At 48.4% G+C, this 27,730-nt stretch overlaps 1 protein-coding gene across 2 annotated transcripts in view; it reads right to left on the minus strand.

The window, feature by feature from the left end:
- Window positions 1–27,730, minus strand: part of RapGAP1 (Rap GTPase activating protein 1) — a 314,819-nt gene that overhangs the window by 193,213 nt on the left and 93,876 nt on the right. For both annotated transcript variants that reach the window (XM_075685746.1, XM_075685745.1), the window contains one exon: window positions 5,720–5,799. The gene's annotated coding sequence lies outside the window, so the exon portion shown is untranslated. The remainder of the gene's footprint in view (window positions 1–5,719; window positions 5,800–27,730) is intronic.

Consider the following 27,730-nt stretch of genomic DNA (forward strand, 5'->3'; position numbering starts at 1 on the left):
GTAAAGCGAGGCTCCAGCGCAGGAGGCGGCCATTTTTGGGAGAGATGGTCTGCAGCCATTGGAGAGGGCAGTGATCCGTCTCAATGATAAACCTCGAGCCGGCTAGATAGCATGACAATTTCTGAACGGCCCACACGAGACACGCACACTCTTTCTCGGTGGCGCTATACGCCTGCTCACGACTGGTCAGCTTACGACTAGCATACAGGACGGGGTGTTCTACTTCTCCATTTTCCCGTTGGCACAGTACAACGCCCATGCCTCGCTCACTAGCATCGCACTGAACAATGAACCCTTTTGTATAGTCTGGCGATCGTAGCACAGGCTGGCTTGTTAGGGCACTCTTTAGGGCGCTAAAAGCTCTTTCCTTGGTCTCGTCCCAGACGACTGTTTGAGGCTCTGTTTTTCTTAGAGCATCCGTCAGGGGAGCCGCGATATCAGAGTACCTAGGGATGTACCTCTGATAGTAGCCGGCGACACCCAAGAACGACCGAATATCGGTCTTGGTGCGCGGTTGCGGAAAGTCTCGCACAGCGGCCACTTTTATTTCAGAGGGGCGGCGACGACCCTGACCAATCATGTGACCGAGGTAGACAACCTCGGCCTGTGCTAACTGGCACTTAGGAGCCTTGACTGTCAAGCCCGCTTCGCGCAGGCGGGTTAGCACTGCCCGCAAGTGTGTCATATGCTCAGACCAGGATGCGGAGAATATCGCTACGTCGTCTAGATACGGTAAAGCGAATTCTTGCTGTCCCCGCAACACTTTATCCATGAGGCTTGAAAAAACAGTATGGCGCGTTCTTCAAACCAAAACTCAACACTTTAGGACGGAATGTTCCCATTGGTGAAATGAACGCCGCATACCTACTAGCCTCTTCTGTAAGTGGAACCTGCCAATAACCCCTGACAAGATCTAGGGTGGAAATAAACTGAGCGCTACTAACTTTCTCAAGGCGCTCCTCGATGTTAGGGATCGGATAAATTTGATCCTTAGTGATGGAATTAAGCCTGCGGTAGTCGACGCAAGGACGAGGTTCCTTGCCCGGTACCTCAACTAAAATCAAAGGGGAGGTATAATCACTCTCACCTGCCTCAATAACACCGAGCTGTAGCATTTTCTTTACCTCAGCCTCCATAATATCGCTCTGGCGGGGTGACACCCGATACGCCTTGGATCGTACTGGCTCTGTGGAGGTAAGTTCTATATCATGAGTAAGTACAGAAGTCCTACCAGGCCTCTCAGAGAACAGACCTTGAAACTCTTGTAATAGCTGGTGTAGTTCGGTTTTCTGCTCAGGCGACAGCGGTGCTTTACTGATAAGGTCACTAATGACTTGACCGGTGTCTTCCCTGTTCGTCACTGAGCCTAGTCCCGGAAGCTCGACCGGAAGCTCTTCAGGAACGTTTATCATCATGCACACCACTGCTTCCCTTTGTCTATAAGGTTTGAGCAGATTACAGTGGTAAACTTGCTGTGCTTTCCGCTTTCCTGGCAGACTTACCACGTAGTTAACGTCCGACAGTTTCTGAACAATTCGTGCTGGGCCCTCCCACTGCACGTCTAGTTTGTTGTTTAGCGATGTGCGCAATATCATGACCTCATCGCCAACCTCAAAACGACGGGCCCTGGCTGTCCGATCATAATAAACCTTGGCCCTCTGCTGGGCCTTTGTCATTGCTTCACCTGACAACTCCTGTGCCCTTCTTAAGCGTTCGAGGAGCTTAAGCACGTACTCCACCACGACTGGGTCGTCGCCCCTACCTTCCCATGATTCTCGAAGCATGCGAAGCGGAGATCGAAGCGAGCGACCGTACACCAGTTCAGCTGGCGAAAACCCCGTAGCCGCATGCGGCGCGGTCCTTAAAGCAAACATCACCCCAGGCAGACACAGCTCCCAGTCAGTTCGATGTTCAAAACACAACGCTCTCAACACGCGCTTCATGACGGAGTGGAGCTTCTCAACGGAATTCGACTGTGGGTGGTACACTGAGCTGTGTAACAGCTTTACCCCACACCTTTCGAGAAAAGTTGTCGTCAAAGCGCTAGTAAACACTGTGCCCTGATCTGATTGGATTTCCGCAGGAAAACCAACTCGCGCAAATATGGACAGTAGTGCATTAACTATCTCAACTGAGCTGAGTTCTTTAAGCGGCACTGCTTCAGGGAACTTTGTCGCTGGGCAGATCACAGTCAAAATGTGTCTGTACCCCGTGGCTGTTACCGGCAGAGGTCCCACAGTATCAATAACGAGCCGTCTAAAAGGCTCCGTAATGATAGGTACCAATTTCAACGGCGCCCTCGATTTGTCCCCTGGTTTGCCCACCCGCTGACAAGTGTCACATGTCCTCACGAAATGGTCTGCGTCCCGAAAACACCCTGGCCAATAGTACTCTTGCAAGAGACGGTCCTTAGTTTTCTTAACTCCTAGGTGTCCGGACCACGAACCCCCGTGTGACAAGCGCAACAGATCCTGACGATAGCATTGAGGCACGACCAGCTGATCGAACTCCACTCCTCGGCGGTCTAGATACTTCCGGTACAGGACTCCACCTCTTTCCACAAAACGCGCAGTTTTCCTGGCGATACCTTCTTGGACATTGCAGCGCACGTTTTCCAGGCTGCCATCCTTTTTTTGCTCGGCTATCAAAGCCGACCGGCTGACTTTTAGCAACCTATCAAGTCCGTCTGACGTAGGCGCGATGAGCAAATCAGTAGATAGCTCTTCTAACTTTCCCGCGTCGGGCGTTTCCTCTCCAGTATCTGGCGCCTTTAACGTTACAGACTCAAGTTTATTCAGTTCGGGCGTGCTCGGAATATCAGCTTGCTGCGCCTCTGACCCTTTTTCGTTGTTTGATAACGTCGGCCCCGCAACTACCGCCTTTGCAGCGAGCTCCCGAACCTTCGATCTGGTTAAGGCCTGAACACTAGCTTCACCAAACAAAAGCCCCTTCTCGCGCAGGAGGTGATCGGACCTGTTTGAAAATAGGTACGGGTACTGGGGTGGCAGCATAGATGACACTGCCGCCTCTGTCTCAAGCGTTCCGAAAGGTCCTTCAATAAGCACCTTTGCTACCGGCAGACACACGCTATGAGCTTCCACGGCTTGCTTGATCCACGCGCACTCGCCCGTGAACATATGGGGTTCTACGTAAGACGGGTGAACTACATCCATCGTAGCTGCGGAATCGCGAAGCACTCGGCACTCTTTCCCGTTCACGAGGAGGTCTCGCATGTAAGGCTCGAGAAGCTTCATGTTCTCGTCAGTGCTGCCTATTGAAAAAAACACAACTTTTGGTGTTGTTTCCGGACACTGCGCTGAAAAGTGACCCGGCTTCTGGCACGTATAACAAACGCCCGCTCGCCTCATCTCGAACCGCTTTCTGCGTTCGGCCTCGGCTGCCGCCGTCTCCTTAGGTTCGGTCGCACTGCTTCCACTCGCATCCGCACTACGCGTGTTCCCCTTTGCTCTCATGGGTGTGAACTTCGGCCTCTCGAACTTCGAGCCAAATTCACCCTTTTGACCGTCCTTAGCTCCGCGAGCCCGACGCGTCACAAACTCCTCGGCTAGCTCAGCGGCTTTAGCCACCGTACAAACGTCTGGCCTATCCAAGACCCAGTATCGCACGTTCTCCGGTAACCGATTATAAAACTGTTCTAGCCCGAAACACTGCAGAACTTTATCGTGGTCACCAAACGCTTTCTCTTCTTTGAGCCACTCCTGCATGTTCGACATAAGCCTATACGCAAACTCTGTATATGACTCACTTTTGCCTTTCTCATTTTCCCGAAACTTCCGACGGAACGCCTCCGCAGACAGCCGGTACTTTTTTAGCAGACTCGATTTTACTTTGTCGAAATCCTCTGCTTCCTCTCTATCCAAGCGAGCGACTACGTCGGCCGCCTCGCCGGGTAACAAAGTGAGCAAGCGCTGTGGCCACGTTTCCCGAGAGAACCCCTGCTTCTCGCACGTTCGCTCAAAGTTAACCAGGAACAAACCAATGTCCTCTCCAAGCTTAAACGGCCGCATCAGGTCAGTCATTTTGAACAATACTCGTTCTCCTGCACCGTGTGCCTGACTTCCATTACGAGCGCGTTCCATCTCTATCTCGAGACGCTTCATTTCCAAAGCGTGTTGACGGTCACGCTCTTCTTTTTTCTCTTGTTGCTCTCGCTCTTTCTGTTCTTTACGTTCGCGCTCTTCTTTTTCTTTTTGCTCTTTAAGTTCGCGCTCCTGTCTTTTTGCAGTCTCTCTCTCTTCAATGGTCTCAAGGCATTCCGACAGCTCGTCATCCTCAGCCTCTAACTCAAGAATAGCCTTTATCAGTTCTGGTTTTCTTAGTTTGTCTGAGACATCCAGACCCAACTCTCTTGCAAGCTCCAACAATTTCGGTTTGCGCAACGACTTCAAATCCATGGCTGCTCTGAATGCTGCTTTCTCTACTGCTTACTATTGTCTTGCCGCAACTAACCCGGCAGCAACGACAACCACAATTACCAGCTCTGTTTCTGACACTAACAAAAAGCCTGGCAAAGCTCAGAAGAAGAAAGTCCCGCACTCACCAAACCTCGCAGGCAGGAATTCCGCGCAGTCGTTCCGCTGCAGGCAACCAGTCGTCACACAGGGCTCGTTGCACTGCTCCCGGATCGTCGATGAGCTGCTCAGCATACAGTCAACTGCATCTCTTTGCTGCTGGCCTCCGTTGTCGCGATCTCGCCGCTGGCAGACCGTTGTTTGAAGTCGTAGGCGATCTCACCGCTGCCAACCAGATGTTTGGATCTGACCGCTGGTACGATCTGTTGGGAACTCGGCGCTGACGCCCGTGGTTGTACCTGGGTCGCAAGCCCCAAGGGTAGCGTTGGCCTGGCGGCCTGGGGTACAACTGGAAGCATCCGAAGGTCCCGGCAAAGCATGAGTCGACTGGTAACAACGAAACAACTTGTTTATTTTAACATCGCAAAGAGTTGGCGGTCAGGTTTGACCGAAGTAGAGAGACGGGAGAGCACTTCACTCAACAGAAGAAATCGGAGCCCTCCTTTTTGGCGTCCGGGGGCAGCTGTTTTTATACTCTCGCAGTTGAGGGCAAGAAGGAACCCCTCAAAAGACGAGCACGTGAATGTACAATGGGCTAATGGTGACGCACGCTGTCGTGGCGCTGCGCACGATCTCGTAGCACCCTGTCGTGGCGCTGCGCACGATCTCGTAGCACCCTGTCGTGGCGCTGCGCACGATCTCGTAGCACTCTGTCGTGGCGCTGCGCACGATCTCGTAGCACCCTGTCGTGGCGCTGCCGGTCGGACACAATGACTGTAATGAGAGGCTGGTCCCTGCTTTGGCATCGCCTGTTTCGGGCACAATGACTGGAACGAGATCCCTGCTTTGGCATCGCCTGTTTCGGGCCCAATAACTGGAATGAGATCCCTGCTTTGGCATCGCCTGTTTCGGGCACAATGACTGGAATGCGAGGAGGATCCCTAGGCGGTCGCATCGCCGCAGACGCGCCTGGAAACACCTGGCGATGAGTGTTGCGGCGACGACGATCGGGCCAAAATGTCTGCCGCCCCGCCGCAGTCGCGCCGGCAAAACCACGTGTCGCAGGCGAAACGCAACAGCACGGTGAACGGCGCCATTACAGCTGCAAAATTAGCATCGCACAAAGCGCGCGCAGACTCACTTGGTCACGTGCCGACAGTAAAGAACATCTCATAATATACACTCACGAATTGGGAAGTGGGAGCTGGTCACGACTGCTTCGGGAGTGCAATCCTATGACGCGTTCCACCTGGGAGTCCCGTCCGGGCTGGAAGGGAAAAAGAAAAAAAAAGAAAAGATTACGCTCTATTATCTAAGCTCTAATTTGTCTTGTATTTATGGTGTTGCTTTACGTGCTGTTGTTGTTGGCCAACGAACTATAGGGATCGAAGACTTAGTGGAACGACTAACCAAACACATCGCAAAGAGCGGCTCTACGAAGTCACCCAAAGTGGCAGCGTGACAAACGTGCTGAGCCGGTAAGTTCAATTAAAAAAAATTAATTGAGAGCGCTAAGCGGGCCCAGATAACAGGCCTGTCCGTGGACACGGTAATTGAGCTGTCACTTCTTTGCATTCCGCTACAACAACAGTGGGCTGTCAAGCGCGCATCAATAACAGCCGCGATTATTTGCACGGCGTTTTTACGGGAAGTTCATTGCTTTCAGACCCTACTGAGCGAAAACAAACTAATATACACGCCCAGGCACAAGAGCTTGCTGCTACTACTTAAACGCCTAAAGCATGCTGTGAAACTCTTTATTTTTTTCAAATCTCGAATCATTATGTTGGCAACTCGAAGTCGTGCCTGCTTCTTCTTGTTCCACGATAGTAGCACAGCAGCCGTACAAGTTAGCGGAAGTGACAACTCAGCAAAGTGTTCACTAACGCGCAGTTGCACAGGTGTAATAAACTTATATAGCGTACATAGTCTAAAAAAGAATAAAAAGCAACGAAAGAGAAGGGTGGTGTATGTGCGACAACAAAATATGGACTAGATTACTTTTCAGAGGTGGCTGCACATTGGCACTCTGTTATTTTAGTTCTTGCAGAATTGTCACAAGGTAACAACTGGCTTGATCGTGTGGAGGATTTTCAGCTCCAGACAGCTTCAACATATTAAAATCAATCAATCAATCAGTTAATTAATCAATCAATCAATCAATCAATCAATAAATCAATCAATCAATCCAGACAGCGTCGCAAGAATGCCTGAAGACATCTGCGCTCAATTAAGCAACATTCACGGCAGTGACATCATTCCGTCAAAAGAAAAGAAAAGACAAATAAAGAAAAATCAAGACGAACTGGTTTCGGAGTCATTCTGTTGATCTTCCTTTCCTCTTTCCTCCCCTTCTTGCTATCTTCCATTTCTGTGTTGCTGTCACTTCCCTTCTGAAGAGTAGGCAGGCGTTTTGCCCCTTAAGGTGGCAGTTGCCAGTCTGCTCCTCGCTTTCCCTTTCCTATTAGTTGTATATATGTGTTCAAAACAAATGCTACTACTACTACTACTACTACTACTACTACTACTACTACTACTACTAATAATAATAATAATAATAATTATTATTATTCTTATTATTATTATTATTATTATTATTATTATTATTATTATTATTATTATTATTATTATTATTATTATTATTATTTCGGAGTCATTCTGGTTTCGGGCTGGCACTCGACCAGGGTTGCATCTTTACAATTGCTAGTGGGTACAGCGGGGCGGAGCATATTTCGCGGCGCTCTACGTTTCTGCGCAGGCGCGAGGAATAGCGGGTGGGAGAAAGAAAATCTGGGGCCTTTGCTCCTTGAATATGTGACTCTGCTTAGGCACTACGGAGGAGGTTTCTCGGCGCGTGTTGTATGCGTTTGCCCCCTAGAGGTGCCGCCATTGCGGAGTGCGGTCCAGTTTGTCTACGCTCCGTCGCTGGCTGCCCGCGCGGTGAGGCAGTGGGCACGGACGCCCCATTTGGTGATCGCTCTTTCTGAAGGATCAAGGTTCTGACTGGCGTTGTATAAGTCGCGGGTCGCTTTTTTCGTCGCGACGATAGATTGCGTTTTTCACAAGCACTGCTCCAGGAGGGCACATGTAACCGGCAAACGGAGGCCTCAGGAGAGCACCTGAGGTTATAATAAAGCAGGCGGCGCAGGATCTCCAGGGCGCCCAAGATGTAGCGGGCTGCCGAGGACGAAGCGCGCCAGGGGGTGTTCGCTTAAAAAATTGGCTGTCCGCGACAGCGGACAGCCGATCTTTACACCCTTGGCCCGCGCAGGCCTTTGCGAGCGCCAACCCACGGACCAGTCCGAGTTCCAGCTTTGATGTCCCCGTTGCCGCTTCGGTGTCCTGGAGGCGCCGCCAATAATGCGAAATAATGGCACGTTCTTTCAATTAGTAAAAGACACGATTGAATAAATATAGTTACGTCCAGCCGCCAACTTGCGACGCTAAGTTCAGCACTACCGCGCCCCGCGACTTCTGCCGTGGGCACGCCTATAGGGACAAACGCATAAAGCACGCGCTAAGAAACTCCTCGGTAGTGCCTAGGCAGGGTCATGTATTCAAGGAGCGAAAGTCGCCACATTTCCTCTCTCGCACCCACTCTTACTCGCGCATGCGCACAAACGTCCGCCGTCTCCGCAAGTGCCACGCCCCGCTCTATACCTACTAGCAATTGTACATACGCACCCGGGTGCAGCCGACAGCGCCAGACATCGAATCGAAGAGCACGCCAAGTTCAAAAGTGGCCGGTCTGGCTTTAACGAATGGAACACGAGAAATACAGACCGTCCCACATGGATTGTTCATGAAAGTGTAGGCCCAAATTCCGATGGCGAGCCCCTCTCGTTAATATTTATCGTAACGAAAAGCTCGCCTATACCCGCTCCTATAGGACAACGTATTCTTCCAAGTCTGGCACCATTTACTTTATGAGATTCCGGAAAACGAGGGCCATCATAGAAAAAAAAAGGCTTGCAATGTTGATGTCGATGCCGTCATGCTGGACTAGGAACGAACCGGAAACAATCTTCACGAATTACGCGAGAACTGAATCTGCTCTCTTATAAATTTCGTAAAACTCGAGTCGGTTGTTTATTGATTTATTAGTGGATCAGGGGTTCAGAGAGAAATTAAATTAAAGTGCTTCACAAATTACTTCAGCAATATTAATCAAACATTTACGACAGGCCGTCCCAGAAGTCAACATTGAACACAGCATTTACACATCTATACCGCTATAATGGGATTGGGTCGAAACTTATAAGATCTGTCGCATTAAGCAGTTTTAATGAGTTTACTTTTGTATAAGAGAAGTGGGCAATTTCCGCTTGTCAATGAGCACACTTTTACAGCGATAATGACTCCGCGTTTCCCCAGAAATAATGACACGAAGTCCCAATAAGAAGAAAATTATTCGACGTCTCTCCCAAACCAGACTATATCCTACCCACACACGAAATGAAAGAAGATAAAATATGAGGAAAAAAAAGTTTCGAGATGTTATTACATCAGCGTCCCTCAGTAGTGCAAAAGCAGTACGTGCTATCGCCAAAAAGTGACGGATATTATTAGATTCAAGTAGTCCGTAATTGAAAGCGTTCACGTCGTGCAAGAATTTATTTCGCAGGACGACAGACCACGCCGTAAGTGTATTACGCACGCACAAAGTCGTACACCGGCAGGTAATTATAATGAGATATATACCAGCGCAAACGTTTACCCTATTACAGTAGCAGGCGCACCGGGACAGCATGTTAATTCGATAGAGAGAGAGAGAGAAGAAAGAAAATCGCTGATCCAAACAAATGCAAGAGAGACGGCGGGAGAAATAAAAAGAAGGCGTTGAAACCCGCGGCGCTTCCATCTCGTCAGTCAGCCGTTTCGCACAGGTTCAATGTATTCTACGCTGCAAATTACGCACTGAGTAATTACTTCGATAATAACCACGCCGCTCGAATTGTGTCCGCTTCTGCCACTCTCTTATGCTCAAAGCGAAGCGCAGCGCGGTATATATTCTCGTCCAAAGCCAAATAAATTATTTACGTTGTCACACTTCAATTTTGTTTATGCACTATATACCCGTCGGCGCAGAGAGCCCACTTAACCTTTCGAGGTTCGTCTTGGCCGTGCGTATTACGTGCTTTCTCCTGAACATCCATTTCTTATGCGCGACTTCGAAAGTTCCGAGCTGACGACTTTTCTGTCTGTACTTCATCCTATGCAGTCGTTCTCTTTCGTTTGCAAATTTTGTGGTTCCCAGTCTTAGCCGAGATGTCTTATGCAATTAAGGTGCCCTGACAGAGCATGCATTTATACGCAAGGCAGCGGCACCGCATACATCGCGTAGTGCCTTAGCTGTAATTAACGTCCTTGGGAAGCCACAAAAACATACCGATAATCTTTGCTCACAAAGAGCTCTTTGACGTGTAATGAGCGATTATATATGTGCCCAGGTATAACTTATTAATTCAGGAAGTGCACGAAGAGAAAAAAAAAACGAGAAATAAGAATGGAGAAAGCAACGCGTGGGAATATCAATGCCGCTATTTCTTTAGTGTTTAGGCCTATACTTTTACACGGCGCCCCATGATTGGATCTGAATGAAGGCTGGAATGCGCGGCCTTAATGAGGATAAGAAATTAACGATTGATATCGAAGTGACTGGAGCCAAACGCCAGCCGTGGTGTCCGACATGCTTTGGTCTTCAGCTTATCGGTATATGCGTGTAATATGCCTAACTGACGGCTGCTGTATCGCACTGCCTGGCGAGTATACGTGGATGCCTTAATCTCAGAAAACACGCTACATTTACCTAACGCGCCTTTATCTCCTTCCCTTTATTTTAAGAGCTTCCTTCTCTGAGCAAGAATGTGTAGGGGGGGGGGGGGGAAGAGAAAGAAGCAAAAGGCAATCCGGAAACGTACAGTAAATGCTGATAGCTTGATTTTGGCAATAACCAGCATACCAACGGAAGAAAAAAAAATTGGGGGTAATTTGAGGCGATTGAGCTGTCAGATGCGTCCCACGTGGTAAGATTGGCCGATTGCTAAGATTTAGCTTTTATTTCGCTTTCAACGGAAACTGTTCAGCTACCTCCTCGTTAACGTCCGTGTAGAAGTTAAAAGAAAAACGCACAAAGATCTGTAGAGCCAAAGCACTTCCTGTGCAGCGCCTTGTAGACTGTTCGATCACTAGCATATATATATATATATATATATATATATATATATATATATATATATATATATATATATATGGGAGAGAGAGAGGGGGGAAGCAGAAAGAACAGCGGACTTTAACGCTTCGTGTTCAAAGCCGCTATTTCGAGCGTGCGAACCATTTTTTTTACACCCTGCAGCAATTACCGAAAAAAAAAAAGAAGCCTCTGCTGCTGCCGCTGGCATCAGAACGCGAACGAAGAGATTTATTTCTCGGAAGGTTGGTTAAACGCTTAACGCTGAAGGCCAACTCTGAGAAATATCTTCGTTAACTTCCCACCCGCTTAGTCGATCGCCTTTCTGAAACACTGATTATCGGTCGACAGCTGAGACAGGAAGAGAGCATCAAACGCCGTTTAAGGGAATTTTAATTAGAGCCTTTTTCTCTTTTTTTTTTGTGAGCACCTGGCGCTCGGATTTTTCTTTTTTTTTTCTAGCTGCGCCACCTAAACAAGTTATCTATATAACCTGCGAATACCGACGTAATGGCGCAGACTCGTGTAACCAGCACTAGGGATCGAGACGGTGGAAATATTTTAATAGAGCTAATAGGCTTTCCACGAGGAAGCTGCACAGGTATAGAGCCAAGAGAGGACAGCGGGGTCTAAAAGTGTTCTCATTCTCGGCTGCCTGGGGCTCCTCAAAGTGCACCGAAATCAGCAAAACACGAGTTCTCTCGCATTCCGTCCAAATGGGAATGAGGCTTCCGTATAGCTACTTCGAACGACTACACTTGTCGTATTCGTCGCGACTTACGAGCGCGGCAGTCGCAGGCTGCTATCGCACCCAACGTCTTTTCGAAAGAGCGAGCGCCGAGCGCTACTGGCGCGGCGGTAGAAGCCGCATAGAAGTCACTACAACATACCACGGCACGATCACGTGTTGGGCCGACTTTTCATGGCTCCAATTTGTGCTTACGCAATGCTTACCTCCTAGTTCATTCCCTCCCCCATGGTCCGTGACCATGCGCTCCTATACATTCTATAAAACGCCGCGGTGCCCGTATTCGGGTCAGGAGCGGGATACACATGTATCAGGATGAGCGGTGATATTGCTGACGCCGAATCTAAAAAAAAAAAAATGTTTCCTTCGTTCGACGAGTTCTGTGTTGCAGCACCGCTGTTGGCATGAGAAGTTTCTGCGATCGCTGCGTACTTATAAAAAAGAAATCGAGTAAATCTGTCTAATAAAAAGAAATGTGACACTCGCTCATCGCCCGAAACTGAAGCCATCGTGAGATAGCAAATCTGGAGATGGTGAAAGGCACATTTTTTTTTTTTCAGACGTATGTGCGTCCCTGACACATGTTAGCGCAGAAGACGAAGCCGAAGCTGCAGAACACGGTGGCGAATAAAAAAAAAAAAACAGAAGGATGAGCGATTCCAGTAGCGTCACGTGCTTCTCTGAAATTGAGAAAGAGGTTCGACATAAAAACGACTTCTTAACTTTTTTTTTTTTGCGTCTTCTAACGTTTCCGCCTTCCGAAACGACCGCCGGCTAAAAGTGTCGTTCAAATGTGTCGCATAGCGCGGGGGCCATTCCAACGCACTCAATTTTCTGTTCTTTCGTTATATACAATTTTTTTTGAAGATGAAGCGCATTACGTCCACGAAATTGAGTTTTAACGACCAGACCCGGTCTGTTCTCCGAAAAGCCCGCTTCGCGCCGCTTCAACCGAGTTACGCGTTTTCGGTTCCCTTCGGGAGTGCCTGTCCCACGCGGAAGTCTCCAGGTTGAATGATGACAGAGGCATGTAGCTCTTCCCGCGAAGTGCACTCATGACTTCTTTTCGTATTGAATCGCTGCTTTCATATATGTACCAATGTACCGTTCGAAAGAAGAAAAGGTAAACAAACTACTCTTGATTCTTTCGCCATATTTTATCTATCGTGTAAAGCAGAGGGAGTCTGGGGAGGATTCCCGGGTGGCTCATGCGCATTAGACCTTAATGTTAATTTTCTACCATAGTTTTCCCACTTTTCTACATTCACGTGTAGCCGGTGAATTACCATTGCGATTAAGAGAAAGTGTAGTTGGACACGTTATGCATAGTATGCTATGCGTATGCAAAGCATGCATATGTGGTGATGAAGGGGGCGGATAATTTAATGGATTAACGCGGATTGAGAAATTTTCCGGCACAGGATATTTTCGGGCGAGAAACGACAGGGATAACAGGGACTTCTTTCTGCAGTGGACTTGGACGTGTTGATGGCACGGTTTTGATGATGATGACAACTTACGGAGGAGACGACTTGTTGGTATCCAGGCGGCAAATTCTCGTTGCTGCCTCTCTGCGTCAGCTGTCTCAGCAACAGGAAGTCGTTGTCAGAAGGCCCTACTGTTCGCACTTCTATTTGACACCTTGCTTAGTGCATCTGTCAAAATTTGGTTTAGGCTATTTGCAGCTGTCTCGACAATGCGGTTGAGCACGGCTCCAGATACACATATAGCTGGACGAATTTGCCCAGAGTGTATCTCATGAGAGCGTAGCCGGTAGGCGTTGTGATGGGTTCTTAAGACGGTGGCATTGTTATTCTGTACCCCCCCTCTCTCTCTCTCTCTCTCTCTCTCTCTCTCTCTGTCTTTCTTTATTTGACTAAAGTTCTGACTGAGAGACAATGACTGCAATCCGCGTCACAGTCCCCGGCTTAGGCAAGCCCAATGAGCGAATGGCATAAATGAACCGCTTAATGGATAAACAAACACCCAGACCCGGAACGGTGCAACGCGTTATTTCGCAAAAATGAACCTGATTGGGCACGGCCATAGCTTACACAACGCGCAGGCATTCTGCGGCGTCTGGCAACCGTGGGCCCCGAAACGACGAGATGCCCGCGTAAGTGCGCACAAAATGGAAATGCGAAGAAAAACATCAACTATCGATATCTAAGGTAACGGCAAAAGACCGTACGCTTAAAAAAAAAAGGATGACAAGAAAAGAAACGGGTATGAAGAAACAGTTGCGGAACACAGTACGGACAAGCAAGAATTCCGGATGTCCGGCTTCCGGAATTCGGACGAGAACGACATCGACAACATCGGACGCGGTTGCCCCAGCGCTACCGGACGGAGGTTGTCAGCAGAAAGCCGAGAGAGAGAGAGAGAGAGAGAGAGAGAGAGAGAGAGAAAGAGAGATAGAGAGAGAAAATAAAAGACGAAAAAAAAATGAAAGATGAGAAAGCGTGCGAAGAGCAGCGGCAGCGGGGCAAGCCGAAGCGCAATGAGAAAAGACATCTCGGGCGAGGTTGGAGTACTGCGGAGAAGCCCCGGAACACAAGCACTTGCATACACGTACGAGAAAGGACATACAGGAAAGAAAGGAAGACCTAGTTTGCGCGTCGTAAACGACGGGCGTTTTTGTCGGCACAACGTTGTTAAGCGTATATGTCAGTGCTGCCACATAGGGGGAGATAAAGAGCGTCCCAAAGGAGTCACTCAATATGTTGGTGCCGGAAGATACGCAAGGCAGAGGCATACAAAAAAGAAGAGCAACAAAAAAAAAGAAAGGAAGTGCCGATGTTTGTTCCCAGTCGTCGAGGACAAATTGGGGAAGCGCGGGAAGCCATATACCCTGCTTCCGGTGCAAACGTGGCTGGCGAAGGCAAAGCAGTGCAGTTTGGAAAGCAGGGAAGGCAATAAGACTGATTGGACTCCGCAATAACTTGTGCGCCGGTGAGGGCCATATATATATATACACTTCCGGGAAAGGCGCCGCTTATTTGCACCCTTTTTATTTTCTATTTGTTGGTGTACCGCCAGAATTTATACAGCGAGTCGCTGTCTTCACAGGCATGGTTTAATAAAAGCCTTCCCGTCGGAGGGGGCTCCTAGAAAGTAGCATATATGCCTCACTGAAGTTGTGTTCGAAAGCTGCTCGCTCAATTTGGAAGTGTGCGAAGAACGGTGACATCAAAGGAATTGTGCGGGAAAAAAAAAAAGGAGTATAACGCCGTTACCGACTGCCAAGTTAAGCAATCCTGCGAACGCTCTTAACATAACCGACATTACGCTTCGTCTGTCATCACTCCAGAAGGTCGTTAATCACGAAGTATATTTATTGTTCAGCCTTCCTACCTTCACAATATTTTTGCACAAGAAATCCTAACAGCATGTGAAACAGATTATGCGCATTGCGAATAGAAGCCTTTGAGAAGGCGACTTCGACATTACTGCCACCACCTCGGATGCGCAGTGCCAGCGACGCTACTTTTGGGTAGGCTACGTCTAAGGCTACCTATAGGAGGCGCTATATAAGTGGGCGTATATAAAGCCTGTCGATGCACTTTGCATGAGCGAGAAGAACTAGATGTAGCGCTTACCGCAAATCGTCGGCTGCAAATCCGAGCGCTTGCTTCTATACTTGTACACTCCTACTTCTATTCTTGGAGGTCTCGAATTCCACCATGTTGGCGTTTTGAGCCAATCAGGGAGGCCGTAGCAGTCGCGCGAGCCAGTCAGAACTGATAATACGAGAGCGCGGCGGAATTCCAAGGTGTTCAGAAAAGCACCCCAGACTTGCCACTGGAAACCTATTCATTCGCTGCTTTCCCACGCTCGCGCACACTCCCGTCAACAGCGCAGATAACTGTATACCCAGATCACGAACAGTTCACGGGCCGTTCACGAACCGTGGATTGCGCGGATGTCTCCGACGGCCTGCATGCGTGCGGCAGTTTTCGCACGCCGCGTCAAGAAAACGCGGTTTCCCCGACTCCCAGCGTTCGATAAGTTCCGGGCATTGTCCGCAAGATGGGCTCACATCGGAATTAATTTCCTGTTTCCTTTGCCCTACAAGCGCCGCCCCCATGCCCATATACGCTTCCCACCTACGCACTCACACGGACAGGTGCGCGTGTAGTCCCGGCTTCGAAAATGCAGCCGCATGCTCAACTGGACCGAGGCTCTCGGTATAGATTCGGGAAACTCGGCGCCCCTCTTCGCATAGCAATGCGTTACCCGGCGGAGAACTGCTGGCGATGCGGTGCCTCTCGCAGAAGTCGCAAAAAAGAAAGATTGGTCTAGTTTCGCGCTGAAGAAAAGGACCCGCGTCGCTCTGCAGTGTGGCTCGCAGGAGACGCTCGACGACGGGCGTACAAGGGGAAAGGCGCGCCTTTTCAATGCGTATCGCTCGGCGGCGCACTGAAATCTCATTACGCGAGGCGTCACTTGGCAAGTGTCCGACTCCGCCAGTGTCTCTCCCTTTCTCTGCGCGTTGGCGCCCGTGCGCGCGCGTCTGTGCGTATGAGCGTGGGTGTCTGCGCAGGTCAGCGCACGCGTGTGTGCGTACGTGAAAGTGCGTAGGCGCTCGTGAGGCAGAGATGTACAATGGGGAAGGGTGGAGTCTGCAGCACCGACGAGGACGGGACTGCGTGTAGCGCGTGCGAAGGCGGAAAACGCGGCAGACACACACGCGCGTATTGCCCCCCTCCTCGCATTCCCTCTCTCCTCCCCTCCCCATCGTCCCATTTACGCGTTTCAATTTGAAAACAACGCAGAATGCGCCGACTGGGCCCCCATTTCATAACCGTCGCCATCTGCAATATCCCATCGTGAGATTGCGCTGGCGAGTGCGAGTGTGAGTGAAAGCTTTGAAGCGTCCGACCAAACCGAGGTGGACGCGGTGCGAGCATACACAGCCGTACAGAAATCCACGTTCGCATCAAACCAAGCCGAAATGTCTGCTGGAGAAGAACCCAACCGTACTGACTCTGAATATACGTAAGCATGTATGCACGCACGACAGATGGCAAATATTTCCAGCGAGTATGTATGTATGTATGTATGTATGTATGTATGTATGTATGTATGTATGTATGTATGTATGTATGTATGTATGTATGTATGTATGTATGTATGTATGTATGTATGTATGTATGTATGTATGTATGTATGTATGTATGTATGTATGTATGTATGTGTATCAATTACAAGCGCCTCAAAAGGAAACGTCATGAGCGCACAAGCGCACCGCTCTGGACTTAGCAGTTTTTTACTCCCTTCGAGTTACGCAGCCCAGTAAGCACTGGTAGATATTGACAGCTGAACATTTGCGAGCGACTGAGGTTGTACGCTCGTATCAAAACGTAAGCAATCCCGCCGCTAACAACAATTTGCTATCCGCTGCAGAGTACGGAATTTAGGAACGGAGTTTGAATGCGGAAATCCGAAGCAGCGAAAGCGTTCTCAAGCGGACGAGCCAACTTTTCAACCAAAAATGCACAATCTTGCACGCGTACGCGACACGTCTGCACATACAAGTGTGAAGTTTTAATGTTTAGAGAGTGGGCAAGGCGCGGGTGCGCGTTAATTTACTCACCATATCAAGTTGTGGTGTCTATTGAATATACGAAGGCTCATCAACACGCGTCCGACATCTTAGTAACTCGCCGTGTCTACGAGTGGAGGCGATAGTGACAGCGTAGTGCTTCTCGCCCGAAACGCACATAAGACGATTGGTCTAGTTGCTTATGGAGCCTCTAGTTGGGTTCGTATACGCACGAACGTTTCACAGGAACGTGACAGGAATCTTCTGCACAACGACGATACCCACACGCAATTGGAGGTTTTGCAAGCTATCTCGTGTTTTTATGCGAGTGTTTCTTTGTTTGCCACAATCACCATTTATTCCATTTTCATGACCCGGGCCCGTACTTGGAAACGTTTCAAGTTCTTCATTGCTTATCCTGCTTCCCTTCGAGCTGCTGATCCGCACGATAGCGGCGTCGCAGCCACGTTAACCGAGAGAGAAAGAATGAAATAATGGAGGGAGAAAATCGTAAAAATTGAAACGGACCGTTAAAAACATGGCCAGTGTTCGTCTTTTTCTTCCTTCCTTTCTGCTTTTTCTTCTCTACCTTCTTTTTTTTTCTTTCCTTAGAGGTCCAACAACAACAGAAATGACAAGACCGGGCCGAAATACCGGAGATGAGAAAGAGAGCCCCCAGGGTTGCAAGAGAGCCTCGTAATTCGCGCTAAGCGAAGAGGTATATGATCGATCAATCCCGCCACTCCCGCGCAGCGCCACCGCACGTATACAACCCTATACGGAGTTCCGGAAAACCCTGTCAGCCCGACGCACAGACAAACAGAGAGACGCCCGCACTCGAAAGGCTATACATACGGCTCATTTTTCGAAGGTTTCCACTCGAGGGAGGGCATCGCGTTTCGCCTATCAGACGTCAAAGCTGCGCCCGACGGTGCAAGCAAAGTGATTGCGACCGTGGCGTGACAAGACGCCGGCCAATGGTTTCGGCGCGACCGCGGTGTGGCCGGTATACGGTGTACTGTTCTACGTCCCCGGCGGAAATGCGCTCGCAACCCTTCCGGCCCACTCGGCGCGCACCGGCTTCACTCGCCGGAGTCGTGTTCCGCGGCATCGACGTAAATCGCGAGGCTGTAGAACCCAGGCACGGCCATTGAGCGACCGCTATAAGCACCGTATTGCGCCTTTCATGAAAGTGAACGGAAGCAGGACGTGTCGCGATCTTGGGGGTAGTAGGTCATTCTCCCTTTATAACCGGAAGAAGAAGGGAGACTGAGGTTGGCGTGGGGTGTGGGATATTGCAAGACCGGGACCATCCAGAAGCTTGTATAGAGTACTTGGCGCACCTACGATACTGGCATCTCGCGAATCCGCGGCATTTCTTTTTCTTTTTAGCCGATCTATACAGCCTGTTAGCTTCTGTTGCCTTGGCTTTTGTGCTTATGAACATCGGTAGGTACGATGTACTACTAAAACGGAGGGTTAGAGGGGAGAGTAAATGCGAAGCCATGTTGATAATGTTTCGTCGGCACCGAGGGATAGCAAGACGATGACACACTGTTTGTTTCCAGCAAAATCGTTAAAATTTGTGTTGCGCGCGTTTCAGTCGTCTTTCTTACTACGGCGCCACAATATAAAGATATCTATAAAGTTTATAGTATTGATAAACCAGAATATTTTAAAGCAACAGTTTCTTTGCATATCCTCCCCGATTTTCCTCTTGTCCCGCGGTATATGTTCCTTGCAGAGAATAATGTTGGCGGATCCCAGAGATAGTGTATACTGGACCGATCTGGGATTTAATAAAAATTGGAGCGATCCTGGAGACGGTGTTATCAAATGTGGTTGCTTCGTGGGCCGATATACTTACACCAGTGCACAATATACCTGACCTCGCGAAAGTACAATCCTGGTTTGTAACGCGTGCCAATCGTGAAGCCATTGGAGTCCTGGTGATCCTGCATTGCATTACAGCCGCTCAAGTGTAGAGTGTGTGGACCCGGCTTCGTTGCCTCTATCTCTACATCTGGCGTCGTTGTCCCGCCAAGTATAGGCCTAGTAGGGAGGAATAGGGTCGCCCTCACACAGCCGTGTAGCACGTAGTGGGAAAGCACGAAGAGTACGTAGAGGACAAAGGACACTTACAAAGGATATCTCGCAGGCAAGGCACAGTGGAAGGTGATTGCGCCCTCTTGGTGGGCTTGACTGACCGGTCACGTGTCCGTTCGAGAGGTGCTCAAGCGTTAAACAGGCATCGCTAGGCTTGATACTTATCTGTACATACACCTCTAACGTTTGCATGCATGTAAGCAGAACGTGAAAGTACAACATTTAACTAAAGGTGCGAATGAGTTACACAGCTGCACGCGTCGCGTGTCTATTTGCATAGCATTTCATTGAAACGATTCGAGAAATCTTCGCCCAACGTATATGCCAGAGCGCGTTGGATTTCCCGTTACTTTTTTATCACACCGTTGACCGTGGGCGACATAGTGCGTGATTGGACATAGCATGCCCACTGCGACGCAATTGAAGGTACAGCTACGACGCCCAAGAAACAGGAGGAGGGCGTTGTTGGCTGCATGCAGGTACATCTGTATAGCTTCGCTGGAATTGCCGGCAATTTCTCCGTCCCATCGACGCCTTTCAGCAGAGTTTAAGGAGCCTAAAATATATAGGTAGGCCCGTTCAGTGCGTCCTCATTCAAAGCGCACCGCGAGACCGGCGAACAAGGCGACACGTACAGCGATGCCTGTTTAAGTAGCAGCGAGTTCCTTTGCTTATTAACAGCCACGGCAGTTGCACTGAAGGGACGCTCGCACGGCGTTGCATTTTCGCTCCACTGGTTCGAAGTGCAGCGCGCGCGAGTTGCTCCTGTCCCAAGGAGCCCACAGCCGCCGCCTTAATTAACCGGTACATTAAGCTCAATCTGTCGTTCTCTTCCCCGCTATTGTCGTCCTTTAATAAATTATGAGACCGTGGGACAATAGGCTACCTAACAGCCCGTCATCTCGACTATTACAAATCAATTCCGGCTCACTAAGCGAATGTAGAAAAATACAAAACAAACGAAAGACTGAAAAAAAGAAAGGAAACAAAGAGAAGAAAGAAAAAGAAGCACTTATCACTTATCTCAGGCATCGCCAGCTACACAATACGCACAGCCACTGCGCGCTGTGTCGGATACATGCGAACAGCCAGTCAGAGCGTGCAGTATACTTGAGCAGTCTATGAGTATAGAGTCGCAGCATGAAACATGAAACACAGCGAAGATTACAGCGCAAAAAGAACTAGCGCAAGCTCACATAAACGTGCGCGCCGTCAGACATACGAGGACATTGACAATGTTTATACAGTCTTTAAAGAAAAACTGTGTTATGTCGCCATCTCTCAGAAAGTCCCAAAGTCTCGCGTGTCTTTTGAGCAAGCGAAGCATGCAGGGCCGTCGGCGCCGACTCCTGCCCGATTTTGCTACCGACCTCGACCAATTAATCACGATCGAAGCAGTAATCGATTAAGCGGAAGGTTAATGGATCAATAGCACAGTCCTAAAACATGAACACACATTCTTTTTTCCCTTACATACTGAAGGAACTGCGTGTCTTTTTTTCCCTTCTTTTTGCACATGCTGGTTCGTTCTATAGCCTACAGTCCTTGCTGTATATCCGCGTCCTGACTAGCCAGGGGATTGCAGAGCTGAGGGTGACCAAGCCCGGTGCCTGCAAAGGGGCTTAGAGGGGAATGGAGGGGGGGGGGGGGCAGACCCGCTACTGTAGCATCGATCTGCGGTGAGAGCCAAGTGTGCTTCGCAAATAGCAGTTGTTAACGAAGCGCGACTGCGCGGGAGCTGCCGCTGGCTGACTTTCCTTTGCGGTCTTCGGGGAAGAAAACAAACCGCCATCAACAACGTCGCCTTCGCTCGGCTTTACCTCCTTCGTACGTCATCCCGGCTGCGATAGCGCCGCGCCCGCACAGCGGTGCGCACATTATCGACCCGGCTGCTTTGTTTATGTTTGCCGGTGTCGCGGCAAGTGTACATATACTGCGATTCAAAAGCGAGTAACGAAAGAACGCAATCGAGAAAACTCAAGTGAATGCGGGAGGTAAAAAAAAAAAAAAGAAAAGCGACAGAAAGGACAAAAGGGTTCGTAACTAGGAAGGAACGGTGATTCGTGAGTAACAAAAGCGTCGGACGCGCACCGCGCCCGGCTGCTTGAAAGAACGCGAACGAGAATTAAAAAAAAAAAAAAGAAACAGCCGCCGATGACAAAGTCTTGCGAAGGACGCCGGGGCTTCCAAAGACCTGCAATAGATGAGATACACAGCTTGGAGAAAGCGAGGTGTTGAAAAAAAAAAAAAACGAATCCGCCAAGTGGGCGGACGTTGAATTTACATGTCGAAATTGTCGATCGCGCGAGAAGTGGAACTGTCCGTGGCGATGTATAAGAACGAGGAACGAACGAAGTGGTCGCACGGCCACGGCTCACGCACGGACGGACATACGCCCCCGCAGACGCGCGAATCGAAGCGCGAGTTTACGCACAGATGTACATACAGCATTGCCCGCTCTTAAAGGGAACGACTAAATCACGATAAAACGGACATATAGCAGCGACGGTTCCATTTTATGTGAAGAAAGGCGTATAATATGAAGCTTCGGGCAGGCATCTCTGGATACATAGTTTGCAGGCCTTCAGGACATATTTCGGCTGTAATCGGCGGCGGTGTTTCATGTTAGAGTTGACTATAATGAATGGACGGATTGACGCACGGCAAACGAAAGTGCCGAAGAACCAGATGTATGGCCACGTAGATACGGGAGAGGGGAAAGCACACTTAAGATTTCGAGGCAGCATCTGTGTCGCTTGAGAACCGTATTTATTAACTACCACTGCTCATTCAACAAGGCTCTCAGAGAGAAGGTATTGACATGCGGATCATTTTTTTCTTTTCTTTTTTTGCAGTGGGTAAACCAACAAAGTATAAGCTAAGCAACGAGCGATCCCGGGGGAAGCTACGACCTACAATTACGGCATGCACGAAAAGAATTAGGGACGGGAATATGGTGACGACATATCCTTGCAGAAATGAAGAACAGGAAGTGGGCTTGCGCAGCAAATGTAACGACGTAATGCGTGGATCGAACAACCAGTGGTCGAGAAAAAAATACAGACTATACAAAAATAGGGCACGTACACAACGTTGACAGTACGTAGACAGTGCAGGGCACTGGGTGATAAAATTAGACGAGTCGCAGCAAAAATAGAAAAGCGCGTGGAACGGTGGCGCGAATTGGGACACCATATGAGGAGGGGCGTTCTCTTTCGACCGAACCTAATTTGGCGCTGACGATAGTGACGACGTAACAGGATGTGACGCCACAAACCGAGCACACCTGCTGTCCCTCGGAGCCCTTCTTGTCTACGCACGCCGTTCAAGTGATCTCCTTTGTCAGTGGTGCAAGCCGCTGCGACAGAGCCTACTTACGTCTAGGCGGCCCGTACGTGCGCCTAAGGCACGCAGAGCTGACGTTACTCGTCTGCAACGGTAAGGCGGGACACACGATACCCTTTTACGGACCGAGCTAATCGATCGCGTCTATTCTCAGAGACTGCAGCGTTACCAACAACAAGAAGAAAACCGTCAACGACATTGAGTGACCACGGTAAAAAAAAATAAATAGAAGTAGAAGAAGAAGAAGAACACGTAGAAAATAAAGAGACGGCAAGGACGCTGCTTAGGCAGCCGCGTATACGTCCTCGGAACGACTCAATCACAGTGTAGAATTTCCCTATATATATATATATATATATATAGGGAAAGTTATGGCGAAATTGAAATTTGTCGTCGCAAACTCTCTACAGTGGGACCGGGAAGTTCGCGATGCGTCACTGCCACATTTCAGGCTTATTGCTCCGGATCATACAGCCCTGGCCTTTCCACTGCAGTTCGCAAATGACGAATCACAACGAAAGTGCTCAATTTACCCGCTATTCAAAAGCGGCGCTCGGATGATTTCTGTACTGTCAGCCTTGGGCACCACAAGGACAGTTGGTTTTGTGAGATTCCAGACAGACCACGTGTCTTAGAAGCAGCTGGTATATAGCCGGCACCGCGTCAAGGTCCCGATATCCCCTATATATTTACTTACCTCAACTATGTTATATATATATATATATATATATATATATATATATATATATATATATATATATATATATACGTCGCCACGTGTAGGCAGGCGAAGAACGGAACTGTCAGGTATCGCACTATGTCCATATGGACCTCGAGTGCGCATGTCTAAAATAATAATAATAATAATAATAATAATAATAATAATAATAATAATAATAATAATAATAATAATAATAATAATAAAATGCTGGGGTTTTACGTGCCAAAACAAGGATCTGGTTATGAGGCACGACGCAGTATAGGGGACTCCGCATTAGTTCATCAGCGGGAGTTTCCTTCAGTATGCGTACAACGCACGGCACGCGGGCGTTTTTTCGCACTTCGCCCACATCGAAATGCAGCATCCGCGGCGGGGATTCGATCCAGCGACCTCGAGCTTTGCAACGTAACGCGATAGCTGCCAAGTCACCACGCGGCGGGTATCGCTCAATTCTGCAACGCCGATTATGGCGCTTTGCATTGTGCGAACTTGCCCATTCAGGGCAGCTCACGCAATGGGCTCCATAGCTCACGTCCATCGGCTCACGCTGACCTCGGTGAGAAACCCCCGACTGGTCAGCATCCTATGGACAGCTCCAGTTCTCATATATATTAATTTCCAGTGTCCGACGAAACGCATTAGTGTTCCGGTTTCTTTCTATTTTTTTTTTTTTGAAAGAAACCGCTGTTTTACGCACTGAAGCACAACAGTAACTGGAACACCAGCGCATTTCGACGGACGCTTTGAAAATTGATATGTCGGAACTGGTACTGTCCAGGGAATTCGTTCAAAGTGGATGCGCCGTGCGAACTACCGTTTACAGAATTTACACGCCGACTGTCCGAATAAATACTTTCGATGTGGGATCGTCCTGCCATGACAATGCAGATGCTGAAATCTGCGTGTCGCGCAAAATATGAGTTAAAAGTCTGAATTTACCGATTAGTTACCGTGAACTAGTATGTACTAGATCAGCTACCGCACAACGCACTGAGTGGCTTCGACAACACTGAGAAGCGCTGAATGAGGCGATGAGGCGCACCCGTAATACAGGAGCTGGATAATCAACAAAAGGCTTGCCGCCTCCGGCTTGTAAAGTCATTCTGGAAAATTCCTTTAGGGAAAACCGGGGTCGAAATGATTGAGCACGTTAAGACTCGAAAAATAGCTTACCATTCTAGAAAGCCAAGAGGAACCAACATTTTGTTTATTTACGAAAAAAAAGAAAGAAAAGTCAAGATACAGCAGTGCCTTCGCTATATTAGAGAGGGCTGCATCGTTATCGTACGCTTCTCGTCGTATCACGAAAGTGCGACTTAATTCTTTTTTTTTTCTTTCCCGGTTATTCTCAAGAGAAAGACAGAGGCACACATTATTCTCTGCTTTCGCCGCGGGAGCAGAACAAAACTCCTGCGGCGGCATTGTGACACTGCAAGCCCCGCGAATGATAAGCAAAATAAACAAAAACCAAAGAAAAACAAAAAAAAGAAAACAAGAACAGACACAAACGAGAGTGCGTGTCTCAAGACGCTACGTGTCTTCTGGAAGCACAAGGCTTCAAAAGAAAAGAAATTGAGAGAACAAAAAAAAAACAGAAGAAGGCAAGAACCACGAAAAAAGAACAAGAAAGTAACGGAAGCGTCATATCCTTCGTCCAGACACAGCCCATATCTTTCCGCGTGGCGAGCTCCTCTCATCGCCTCTTAGCCACTAGAAGCCCCGCCTTCCTTTGTCAGACGCTCGAAGAGAAAGAGAGGGAGCCCCGTATTTACGTAAGGAAGTAGTCAGCAGATAGGAGCAGGAGGCTGGGGGAAGGTGGACAGAAGCACTTAGGCTTTAGGGGCCCCTCCTTTCGCTTCCGGCGGCGCGGACGTCATAAGCGCTAGTTGCGCACACAGCGAGACCACTCGTGTCTCGAGGACCCGCCCGCAAGACGGCACACAGCCGCCACCTGGTTGCGTTCTCAGGCGAAGGCAAACAACGGCCACTGCTGCTGCTGCCTTAGGGCGACACCGCAGGACAAGAAGGGTACGACAGTCGGTAGGGAACGTGCCCATACAGTGCGTATACACGAAGGCACCGCGTCTGATGGCATGTGAAATGGCCGAGCGCGTCTGTTGTTGCTACTGCTGCTGATGCAACAACAACAACAACAACAACAACAACAACAATGACGACGACTACTGCTGCTGCTGCTGCTACCACTACTACAGCTTCTCGTGGAATTCATTCGATTATTGCCTCGCTAGATCTTATTCTGTTTTAGTAATTCGATAATTAACATGATGTTATTTAGTTCCGTTATTCTTGTTGTTACTTTAACCAAGTGAAAAGGAGTAGCCGTTCCCCGCAAATGGCGACAAAGATTCATCTATTCTATAATACTACTACTAATAATATTAATGCTAATAATAATACTACTACTAATAATAATGGTAGTAATAATAATAACAAACTGCCTCAACCAGACTGGGTGTCTTTCCTCCTCGGAAGCGTAATTAACAGTGTAAAGCACTACTCTGAACCTGCCGTTTCACCCCGATAGCTGAGAGGGCTGCATACGACGTATCCGAAGCGAACATCGGCCACCTCGCTTGTGCGTTGCTATCCCCGATCTCGATCGCCAGAGAGAGCCTATACTTTCCAAAGAATTGTGGTTCTCCTCGACCGAGCCCACGGCCCGTTTGTCGATCGCGAACGCATTCCCGATCGCCGAACTCCACCCTCTGTCGGCGCACGCGGCATTAAAAACTAATTTATCTTTCTTTCCTTTTTTCTCTTTCTCTATCATTTCTTTCTTTTTTCCAGCGCAAGAAGCCTTGCGTAATGAGAAATGCGTAATGAGAAAGAAACGCACAACAATCAATATATATATATATATATATATATATATATATATATATATATATATATATATATATATATATGATGTGTGTGTGTGTGTGTGTGTGTGTGTGTGTGTGTGTGTGTGTGTGTGTGTGTGTGTGTGTGTGTGTGTGTGTGTGTGTGTGTGTGTGTGTGTGTGAAGGAGAAGCCCGATCCCTATATAAGGACGAGCAAATATATGCGCATGATATTGCCCTCCAGACACCAAGAGTCGCGCAGCAGCCAAGTGCTGCCAGTTTTAAATTGGCGAAATTCGACTCGCAGAGCGGCAGTTCCCTCATTCCCCAATGCGCGACAACAGCCGCAGGGAGCATGCGCTGCTGCTGCGGTCGCAACTTCAAGAACAGTGTCGTCCGTCGAAATGGCAGAGTAAAACGCACAGACAACAACACCGCACGGCTTCTTCGAGCGCCCGAATGCGACAGCAGAGAGCGTTGCATCGAAGCAGGTCAACGTATAAGGTGTCTCACAGCGAGCGCACTTTCTTCACCCGCATCCAACTGGTGAGACTCGCCTCACGTTCGGGAATTCCATAGATTCAGATCGCCTGAGTGTCTCTCCGTCGCTGTAATAATACGGCGAGCGAGGTCCGTTCTCCGTTTGCGTTTTCCATTCGACTTGAAGCTCGTTTTACGCTTTCCTTATGCGGAGGCGTATCTTTGGCAACGTTATGGTAAGAAAACGCCTAAAGGTATAATGTACTGCGCACCTCTCTCAAGGCTCTGTGTGGTTTCAGCTCCCCTTGCTGCTTTGAAGTTGAACGCAGCAGGAAAAATGAAAGTAAGGGAGCTATTTTCACGTTTATCTCCGTCAGAGTTGCACGCTGAACTCACTCGCTTGTCCACTCTCTATCTATCCATCTATCCATCCATCCATCCATCCATCCATCCATCCATCCATCCATCCATCCATCCATCCATCCATCCATCCATCCATCCATCCATCTATCTATCTATCTATCTATCTATCTATCTATCTATCTATCTATCTATCTATCTATCTATCTATCTTTCTATCTATCTATCTATCTATCTATCTATCTATCTATCTATTAATTAATCATTAATTGTTTGTTTGACGTGCCCAAGAAGAACCCTAAGGTCGGAGGGCTGGCACATGGGTAACAAAAATTACATATTCAACTACAGGGAAAAAATCATGAAAATAAAGAAACAATTGCGAAAATTAACAGCCAACAAATAACAAAAGCCAAGATTACAACAGAAAGACGGAGAAAGCCACAATTTTGATATATCCACAACGGTAAGGTAAACCGAAGAGGAACAGAAGGTTAGTAAGCAAGTAACATGAACAAAAAAAAAAACTGTGCAGCTGAAAAAACAAACGTAAGGGAAAGTGAATAAAGAAAGGAGAAACGATTCATGCAAATATATGTAAATGTAATACACAAAGAGCATCTAATGTACGAACAAAAAAAAAGCCTGCTGACTCATTAGACATATCGCCAGGCAAGACGTAAATGTACTAAATCACACGGCGAAAGAGCACGTATATCGAGAAAAGCAAGCATATAACAATTCGAAGCTGTGGCGAAAGCGATTGATGAAAAACATTAAGCTCAGCGAAATAAGCATTATACAGATCTTCAGTTCTATTCACAGCAGAATTTTTTGCTGTGACAGCGAGAACGAAGAAT

This window comes from Dermacentor variabilis, chromosome 3 (genome assembly GCF_050947875.1).
Source record: "Dermacentor variabilis isolate Ectoservices chromosome 3, ASM5094787v1, whole genome shotgun sequence".
In the NCBI taxonomy this organism is placed as follows: domain Eukaryota; kingdom Metazoa; phylum Arthropoda; class Arachnida; order Ixodida; family Ixodidae; genus Dermacentor; species Dermacentor variabilis.